This window comes from Calliphora vicina, chromosome 4 (genome assembly GCF_958450345.1).
Source record: "Calliphora vicina chromosome 4, idCalVici1.1, whole genome shotgun sequence".
Classification (NCBI taxonomy): Eukaryota; Metazoa; Arthropoda; class Insecta; order Diptera; family Calliphoridae; genus Calliphora; species Calliphora vicina.
The window spans coordinates 69,853,895-69,865,097 of NC_088783.1; positions in this window are offsets into that span (position 1 = coordinate 69,853,895).

Genomic DNA, 11,203 nt, shown 5'->3' on the forward strand with positions numbered 1-11,203 from the left:
TTGTGTCAAACTAGAAAAATAAAAGAAACGAAGCAAAATAAAATTGTATATTGTTTCTTCAGATTTACACCACATGCATCACTCCAACCTTTTATTTTATCTGCTACATATCACATAGTTCACATATTTTTGTTCAAAAGAACATTTATTAACACTAATTTTTTAAGCATTTATTTAAAATTAAATTTGAATATGAGAAATTTTAATATTATTCAAATTGAAAATATTTTGAAAATTATTTTATTTTTGACGTTTGTTTTTATTGTTTTTCCAGTTTTCTTTAGTTTGTATGTATTTGACATTTTAGGGAAATTAGAATTGAAAACATACTTTCTAATAATTGTACCTTGTTTGTTCCCTTCTTCACTTTCGTGAGAAGGGTATATATAAGTTTGTCATTCCGTTTGTAATTTCTACATTTTTCATTTCCGACCCTATAAAGTATATATAGTCTGGATCCTTATAGATAGCGGAGTCGATTAAGCCATGTCCGTCTGTCTGTTGAAATCAATTTTCTGAAGACCCCAGATATCTTCGGGATCCAAATCTTCAATAATTCTGTCAGACATGCTTTCGAGAAGTTTGCTATTTAAAATCAGCAAAATCGGTCCATAAATAATGGAGATATGAGCAAAAAACCGGGACAACCTCGATTTTTGACCTATTTTTGATCTATATCTGGATTACTAAGTCATTAATATAGACAATATGGATATCTAATGATAGATATTAGATATAAGTTGGACCAACATATATAAGTTGGACCTACAATGGGTCAAAATCGGGAAAAATATTTTTTAACCCGAATTTTTTTTCATCAAAAAATTTTTGTCATACATTTTTTTCCAAAAAAAAAAATTTGAAAACTAAAAAAAAAAATTTGGAAAAAACTTTTTTTAAAAAAAATTAAAAAACAATTTCAAAAAAACAATTAAAAAAAAATTAAATTTTGTTTACCTAAAAATATTTAAAAAAATTTATTTTAAAGTATAATTTGGTGAAGGGTATGTATATAAGATTCGGCACAGCCGAATATAGCTCTCTTACTTATTTTTATTCAGTTTGAATTGTCAATTCACTTGTGGTTGTTGTGGCGAAAAATACAATCCTTGACCTACATAGTTCTTGGTTTTTGACAATAAACTTACTTTTTTTGTTAGTCATATTCATGGGGTAATAAACAGGAATTTTTCAACATTTTATTAAATTATTTTTACAGGTTAGAAGTACCTTTTTTTATATATTCTACGATGGAGTTCATTAGAATGAATTCTCCCGTGTGATACTCCAACAGTAATCTGCCATAATATGCTCATTCCAGCGACCTTGGTTGGTATCTATCTTACATTTAAATCTTGATGGGAACGTTCTTCTTGTTCTTCGCTATACGATCCAAGATTTACAGGAAACTTGTCAGATAGATAGTGTACTAGGTCTATAACTAATTCTTCGTAATTTTCAGCCTTCTGATTTACTAAGAAATTTTTCACAATGGCAACAAAGGATTTCCAAGCTGCTACTTCTAAATCATTCATTGAATGTATGAAATTGTTGTCTTTCATTAAGAGCTAGTTTCTGGGATAGAGAAATTGTGTTTCTCACTTATTGTTTATATGCTATATAATCTAGGTTTAACTGAGCATCATTGGTGAGTTAAACCTAAGTATAAAATGCCAAAGCACAAACAGATGGAAAATAAAATAAACAATTCAGCACAGCAGCTCTTTGTTTTTATTTGCTTTATTAACATCAATATAATTTTTAATATACATTTTATATACTTTTATGTCGCTTTTTCTTTTAGAAAGTTAAAATTTACAAAAAAAGTTATGTAACGCGGTTGCTTTTTCTTATAAAATGTATAGTATTGCCATATTTATATGAAAAAATTTGAAGAATAAACATGTGATGACTGAAAAGTATGGCAATGCTAACAAAATTAATCCACTAGTGAGAAACATAATCATTGGTTAAATTCCGGCAAAATATGTTTCAGGATTAATATAACAGCGTGTTAAGCTGAGTTTAACTGACAAGTAAGAAACTAGCTCTAAGAGTCTTATTTACCAGCTTTTAGTTTTTTTGTACTGAAACCTGGAAACTTTCTTGTAAGAAATGCAAAACATGGACCAGCTTTATCTAATGCCTTCACATACTGCTTCATAAGTTCCAATTTTATAGGTAAAGTGATCTTATCTCTCGACCTCGTCATGTTTTCTCTCAGTGGCCAGTCCAACTTGATCCAATGTTCATGTTTTGCTCTGCTGTCCCATAAACAGGTGAAACATGGACATTTAGTGGGTACACTAACAACAAATTAACCATTATTAAATTGACGCATATATATATCATTGGTGATCCTAGTACTTAAGTTTTTTAAAACAAGATCTACGTTTTGATACTCCTCATTTAATTTCGTAGTATGAGCAATATGCTTACGTTTTGAACTGTCCATAAACAATCTTAATTCATCAGCTTTGTAGCTTTAGAGTCCCATATTCATTGAAAGACCACCAATGTCATTACAAATGATTACATTATTTTCTAAACTAAACAATTTAAGAAGTGCTTTTTCGAGACGGCCATAAAATGAGACTTTCTAACTGGGTTATAAGATTTCTTCTTTGAGTATAGATAGATACTAGCAGCTCAGATCTCGCTTTTGAAAGGTTATATATTTTTTAATATTTATTGAATCTTTCTTTCTTTTAAGAAATTTACAATTTAGTATTAAAATCTTAACTAAAACTAAAGTTGTTATTGCCGCTGCAATGTCCAACATAAGTGCTCGTTAAAATGATTATCTGGCCAGATCGGATTATTCAGGGCCTTTATATTAGGGTTCTATAAGTCGATTGTTCGAACAATCGACTTTTTCCTGAAAAAAGTCGAAAAGTCGAAATCGGCTTTTTGGTCGGAAAAAGTTCGAACAATCGATTATGTTATCTCAAAAGTCGAATAATCGATAAAAGTCAAAAACAGTCGATAAAAGTCGACTTTTTAGATTGTTAAAAAAAATATTGCACTTGCATTTTTTGTAGTGTATGCTAATATATGTAAATAATAAATAAATGTTTATAAAATAAAGCTTTTTTCTACACAAAATTCATACAACATTCTTCTAACTATTATCGTCATGATAAATTTCATTTTTATTGCTAAACATTACAAAAGGCGCATCAATAAATGTAGAAACCATTAATTTTTTACAAGAAATGGTAAAAAGTTGAAAAAAGTCGAAAATAGTCGGAAAGTCGAAAAAAGTCGATTAACTAAAAAGTCGAAAGTTCGAAAGTTCGAAAAGTCGACTTTTCATAAAATACAAAAAGTCGAAAGTTCGAAAAGTCGACTTTTTAAAAAAACGGAAAAAGTTGAAAGGTCCACTTTTTGTTTCAGCTATAGAACCCTACTTTATATCGATCTTAATGCAATTGAAATGCGATTTTTGCAAAAGTAGCTATTAAATTTTAGTTAAACGATTTTTAAGCATATTTTAAAATCTTGCTAAAATGTAGTTCATCTTCTTTATACCAATCTGTGGCTCTCCCTAATTTACAATACTAATAAAATACTACCTCAAATTGCCCATTTTAAACTCTTTTCATTATATATTTATTCTCATACAAAAATAAGCATCTAAAAATATCATGTGGTTTATTCTTTTAATAGAGAATTCAATAATGTTTGTATTCTTTTTAACCATAACGATTTCAATTGGAAAACACTTTGTGGCGCCTTTTTGACATTATTACTCGTAAAATACGATTTCACCAGACGAAATGCAATTGTCGAGCGATTATTGTTAGTGTTTTTATAAAATAAACAATAGAAGTACTGTTTTGTTTCTCTCTCTTTTACTATTGACAGGAGAAAATATCCTTTAACGCCTTTAAAATGCCTTTTATTTGTTGTTGAATCCAACAACAACAATGACAAACATGGCGACTAATGTGTTTGTTTTTCAGAACAGGTATGTGGATATAAAAAATAAACAAACCAACCATAAATTATGATTACTAACAACTAATTGTTTGTTTGCCGATCATACACATTTGGCTTTGAAATGGGGAAAGAAAGAGAGAGTTAATGGAATATTTATTTATGGGCCTGTGAAATTATCCGGTAATCAGTATAAATCTCGGAATGAATGGACTTAAAGTTAGTAAAGAAATCATAAACTTGAAATATGGGTTATTGCATACCCATTTTTCTTTCTTACTAAATTAAATTAATTAATTAAAGTATCTATGCATAGAGAATAGACATAGAGCGGAAACTCTCCTGTCAAAGACCTAACTCAGTTGTCAGAAACCTAAGTGGAGTGAATGTATTAGTAGAAAAAACCATAGAGAACATAGAGCGGAAACTAGAAAAAAACCCAAACAAAAAAATTAATCAAAAAAGTTACGAGTGTTGTTTTTGTTTTCACATAGTTTTTTTACTAATACATTCTCACCACGTAGGTTTTTGACAACTGAGTTAGGTCTTTGACAGGAGAGTTTCCGCTCTATGAGTTTTCTCTATGGAAAAAACTATGTGAAAACAAAAACAACACTCGTATGTGTGATTATTTTGAGTAATTTTTTTGTTAGAGTTTTTTCTGGTTTCCGCTCTATGTATACATATATGTATAATTAAGCAGAAACGATTTGAAACAATAAAATAATAAAGTGATGGGTAAATTTTGAATATATTTTGAGACATTATTATTAATAGGTGGGCTCAAAACACTCACCTCATGTTGTCATGATCAGTTGGGCTCATTGCAACACATTTTCAATAGTTCTGACAATAGCTTTGCTCGATCAATTGTTCCAGAGTCATTGGCCAGTCATTGCAAATCGCCGAAATGAGACATCAGGGCTCAGCGTTGTCGCTACTTTCAAAATGTTCATTGTCACACGAACAGAGTGCGCAGTTGTACCTTAATTTCGGATCCAGATGTTGCGATTCATTAATAGCAACATCTGTTACATTGCTTTTCCGCATAGTAGAACGAGGCTAGAAGCTTGCGTAGATCAATCAACCATTATGAAATATATAAAAGCGAAAGTCTTAGTAACAATGTCATCATTATCTCCATTTCTAGTGACAAAGATTGATACAAGTGAATCGACAATTTGCAAAATGTAAATAAGACGATATAGGGTTTTATATAATTCCTGATCATTGCTATAGAGAATTTGATATTTCACGGAAATCCAAATAAAACATAACCTTTCTCAAAAGAAGAAAAACAAACTGGCTGGAGCATCATAAATAAATCCTTGACGGAATACTCTCGAACACTTGGAACGTAGAGTACATTGATGTAGTCGTAACTAATCCTACAAATATCGCTAGTGATATAGTGACGATATTCTGTAAGTCTTCTATACATAGAGCCAAGGGAATTCCAGACTCATTGGGCGAAGGCTAAACTGCACATAAAATATTATCATTATTTCTACGATGACTGCAGATTGGAGTCAGGCGAATCGACAATTTGGATTATATCCTGTTATATTTCGCACGATCATGTGGTTTCTTCATTATAATGGCTCATAACATTGCACGAGCAGCAAAAAAAAATCGGGTTAAAAAATAATTTTCCCGATTTTGGCCCATTGTAGGTCCGACTTACTTTGGCGTTATATACGTCGTTGCAAGGGCTCGATGAAGACTTAGATTTATACTGTTTAGTTATGACAAAACAATAAACACAGCATAAAAGGCACAGCAACAATTGTTTAAAACTGTAGTACTTTATGACAATATGACCTGATAGCATACCGTGTGAATACCCCAAATGTATAAGACATACATTTGAAAGACAAACCTGGAGGAACGAACATAAACAATTCCTTATGGAAATATTCCCGCACCTCCAAAGTATTCGAAACGGGGAAGACATTATTGGCACCATTTAATATTCCTTTAAGGATACTGTAATGGGATCTTATAAATCTTCAATACGTAGAGGCCACCAATTCCATCAATGAATGGTCAATCTATAACTCATACTTTTTCTTTAAACAAATTCAATTTGTCGCGCACAATGAACTCGCCTTGTTCTGGGTAAATCTACGTTTCCGCATACACCGTAATCGGCACCGAAAACGAAATTCCATACATTTGCACCGAAAAAAAGTTCATTTCAGAAATCGGCAACGAAAATTGGGAACGAAACGGCACCGATCAGTAACGAAAAACCTGTCATTTGGGGCCGGAACGAAAACAACTTCAAGTAGGTTGTTTTCGGTGCTGTAGGAACGAAATTATTTTAATTATTTTTTTATTTCAAATTTAAAGAAAATCAAAATGAATAAAAAAAATAAATTTTCTAATTAATTGGAAGAGGAAAAAATAATAGATTTTGTCAAAAAGAATGAAATTCTATTTAATGTGCGACATCCAAAATTAAAAAAATAATTTCGTTTTATGCCGCAACGCACCCAACTGAAACGAAAACAATTCAGAAACGAGACGGTTACGAACACCAATGTTTTTCAGTTTTCGTTATCGGCGCCGATTACGGTGTATGGGGAACATAGCTTTAACTGGCAATGAAGGACGTGCTGATTGTTTGGATACACTTGGATACACTATGGAACGAACTCGTTCTTAGGGTGAATCGGAATTGTCCCGATTTTAGGGTAACTAAACAGAACTTAGACAGTCCAAAAGGTTCATTACTGTGTCCAAATGTAGATCTCAATTATTGCTTACTCTCGGAAAGGGTTAATTTAGAATACTTACTGGATTATTCACCGGACACTGTGGTTTTTGGTATCACCAATTTTTTTACCACCAGAACTTCAAGCTGAAACCTCTGAACATATTCTCTGCGATTGCCCAATACTGGCAATGCGCAGAGAAAGTAGTTCGGAAGGGACTTTATGGGTCCGGAGGATGTAATTGATCTCTCATCAAATAGAATAATTTTCTTCATAGGCAGCCTAAATCTGTTATGATGAAACTTTAAGGCTGCATAAAAGATCCTATGGGTCTCTAATAATATTAACAAATTCACAATAATCTGGTTAAAAGCATGGTCCAAAAATCTTTTAGGGACATTTGTAGCGATGTCCAAAATTTCCGCTGTTTTGTATTCTGAATCTGTTTACTTTACAAATTACAAAACTGACAGTTGCGGAAATTTGCAAAAGTTATAGCATCTTCCGATAGAGAGATTTTGGTTCATATTTAGGATTTCAAATACAATTAACGAAAAAGAAAAGGTCTGTTGGATGCAGTAGAAATTTTAGAAATAACTGCTTTCTGATTTCCATATCGGTATGACAAGCTGGAAGCCATGCTATAATTTAAGCTGTTCAACTCAAAAATTGCGAACATATTTAAGTAAAATGCTTCACAATTTTAGGTAAATGTCGTTTTGTCATTTGTTATTAAAATCGGTCAATACATAAACCATTATTCAGTCAGTCGCTAGCTATCCAACTCTGATGATCTACAAAAGAAAAAAAAAAGAGTAAAAGAACAAAACGTTTGAGTGTGTAACATCGCAATGAGGAACAAAAACAAAACAAAACGAATAAAATCGTACAAGAACAAGTGGAAAATAAATACAAACAAAATATGATCGCTCCAAAACAATGACCATTGTTGTGTAGTCAGTCAGTCGTTATTATTGTATTGAAAGTTGTGTATCTGTGAGAACTACGAGCACTTGGCAAACACACACACACATTCACACATGTATAGTAACAGTGATGGGCTGGTGTAAATTTATGTAAAGTACTCTTTTTATGGATAAACTCTGCCAACAATTTCTATCGAAAATGTTTCCCAAACGTATGATCTTGAAGTTGAAACTCATTGAATACGATATCGCTTTCTTATCGATTTAATGTCAGCGTTCGGGAAAAAATCTTTCCACGCATATTATACCTAAATAGGTAAAACTATTTAAGAGTGGGTCAAAAAGTCCGTGCTTTTTTCAATGAAACACATGTCTTCGGATACAAAATTATTTTATTTTTCAATATAGTCTCCTTTGAGCTCTATACACTTTGTCCAACATTTCTCCAATTTTGTTATCCCTTCCAAGAAATAAGATTTGTCGAAGTCATCAAAATATGTATTTTTTGTGAGATATTTTATCAAATGAGTCAAATCTCTTTCCGCCGACACATTTCTTCAGGTTTAGAAACAAAGAATAGGCAGAAAGTTTTCTCATACCCACGAGATCATTCAAAATTTAAACAACTGAGCCATAAGAGATGCCTATGGCTTCCACAGTCTCTCGCACTTTCAATCTCCGATTGGCCAACACTTTATCGTGATTTTGTTCAGTTGTTTCGGGTGTAGAGACCTCAACTGAGCATCCAGAACCGAGATTTAAATTCAGTAAACTACTTTTTTACCATTGAAATTGATGGTGAAGAGTTCACATAGTATTTATCAAATTTAGCCTTTATTTGAGTAATGATTTTTTTTCTCAAATGAAAATTCACATTTTTCCAATTTCAGTTTAACACAAATAATTATAAAATGTTTAATAAATATATTTGGTTCAACACATTCCATGATTGGATGTTTGAAGGAGCTGTTCGAATATAGATAAAGGCGAATCGGTGCACCGACTCCTGTGTCTGATCGGAACAACAGCTTCTGCTCTTCAGAAACATATGTATATGAAAATGTCTAACAACTCGTTGCTTTCAGGACTCGTTGTCTTAAAAATGTGTACCTGATGGATACTCTATATGTATATATATAATTCTTCTGTACGTGTGTTAATAACTGAACTCCTCCTTAACGGCTGGGCCGATATCGATGAATTTTTTGTGTGTGTTTGAGTGGGTCCCTATATATGAGCAATGGGCATGGCACCTCCCATACAAAGTAAAAATTTATTATTACATATCTGGAGTACTATTATAGTACTATATATTGAAAACTCCCATCAAACTTTGTGTGAGCTATGGCAGAACAACGTTTGACGGGACAGCTAGTCTGTGAAGGCCGAACTCGGATCCCATGGGCTTCCATGTAACAGTTATTGAAGGGCCAATGCCTTCCGTGTCCGAGTATCCAGCTCTGCTGAAACAAAACGTCTTGCCATGCGTTTCTTTAGATCTGGACTGTCTTAATATTCACCTGATTTTACACACAGCAAGTTTACTTGAAGCAAATCTCTTCGATTCGCCATTAAACTTGCTCGTCTGTTTACACCTAGCAAGTCTGTGTTCAATTTTGTATGTCAAAACCTAATAGACGCCATAGTGAAAATGTGAAAACAAAAGGAAATGAAGAGACTTGCCAGTACAAGCAAGTGTGTACCCTCTTCTTTCTTCTTGCCTCTCTCTCCTATAAACTCAGACTTGCGGCATGAAAACTTGACCTGTGTAAAAGCAGACTTATCGTGGTTGGCGTAAACGTTTTATGCCTACGACAGTTTCTTTAATCTACAACGAAACTGTCGTAGGCATGAAACGTTTACGCCAACCACGACAAGGGTGAATGTGTAGCTGATGGATATGTATTTGTCAGAAGTGCTGAATTAGTCGGGTATCTTAGAATTTCCGAATGGATATTCACCAGCGATCGATATAACATAATTTAAGCCGCGGGAAATAGTACAGCAATCAGGTGGTTTATAGCGACACTTAAAAATGTATATATTCCAAAGTGTTTGGAGTATATACCCAGCGAAAACAATTAACACATCTGTATAGGACTCGACACCATGCCGTTGCTGATTTGATACGATCCATTGCCGATTTGACAATGTTGTCGGTTTGACACAGTCGCCACTTTATTCAACTACCTCCTCATTAATATGTTAAACTGCATTTATTATACCCTTCACCTTCGTGGGATGGGTATATCGTCCCCTTAGTCCTCTTTTACAATGCTGAAATTGAAAGGCAGCCATTTTTCTTATTCTCTTTTGAACTAACCTAAACCTGTGTAATACACACTCTACCTCTAGAACCCCTCGACGACAAACTTCGACTGTCTGCCTTTCAATTTCTGCATTGTAAAAGGGGACTTAATAAAAAAATAGAGTACAATTTTTTTATCATTTCGAAATAATTGAGTTTAAAATTTTTGTGTAGTATACATCTAGAACAAAAGTAATATTTCAATTGATCTTTTAACCCACTTTGTGGAAGAATTTCACCAAATTTTGACCACATATAGAATCAGTTATGTAGATTCTTATACACTATTGTTTTATTGAGGGGACGATATATAAGTTTGTCATTCCGTTTGTAATTTCCACAACATAATTTTCCGATAAAGTATATATATTCTGGATCCTTATAGATAGCGGAATCGATTAAACTATGTCCGTCGGTCTGTTGAAATCAACTTTCCGAAGTCCCCAAATAACTTACATACACGATTCATACATCAATATCTCCGGAATTGTTCCGGCTCGGTTGCTACTTAAAGTCTAGAAAATCGGTCAACAAATGGCTGAGATATAAGAAAAAAAACAGGATTCTGGATCCTTATAGATAGCGGAGTCGATTAAGCCATGTTCGTCTGTCTGTCTGTGTGTCTGTCTGTTGAAATCAACTTTCCGAAGTCCCCAAATAACTTACATACACAATTCATATATAAATATCTCCGGAATTCTTCCGGCTCGGTTGCTATTCAAAATCGAGAAAATCGCTGAGATATAAGGAAAAAACCAGGACAACATCGATTTTTGACCTATTTTTTTACCTATATCTGGATTACTAAGTCATTAATATAGACAATATGGATATCTAATGATATATATTTCAAAGACCTTTGCAATGACGTATATAAGACCATAGTAAATTGGACATACAATGGGTCAAAATCGGAATATTTTTTAACCCGAACATTTTCACCAAAAGTTTTTTTTCGCTAAATATTAAAAAAAAAAAATTGAAAAAACAAAAAAAATTTCAAAAAATTAAAAATACAACTTTGGAAAAAAAAAATTGTTTACCTAAAAATATTTAAAATTTTTATTTTGAAGTATAATTTGGTGAAGGGTATATAAGATTCGGCACAGCCGAATACAGCTCTCTTACTTATTTTCTTCACTTTTTGTTCATAAAATTCACGGTGAAATGAGACGACGGATAATTTGACAATATTTTGCTGTCGATTCCAACCGTTGTCGATTTTGCAACATAGTTTTTCCCTCAGTCTAGCGACACTTAAAACAGTACATGTTCCAACAGACATCAGACTATATTATCATGGTCAGCGGGAA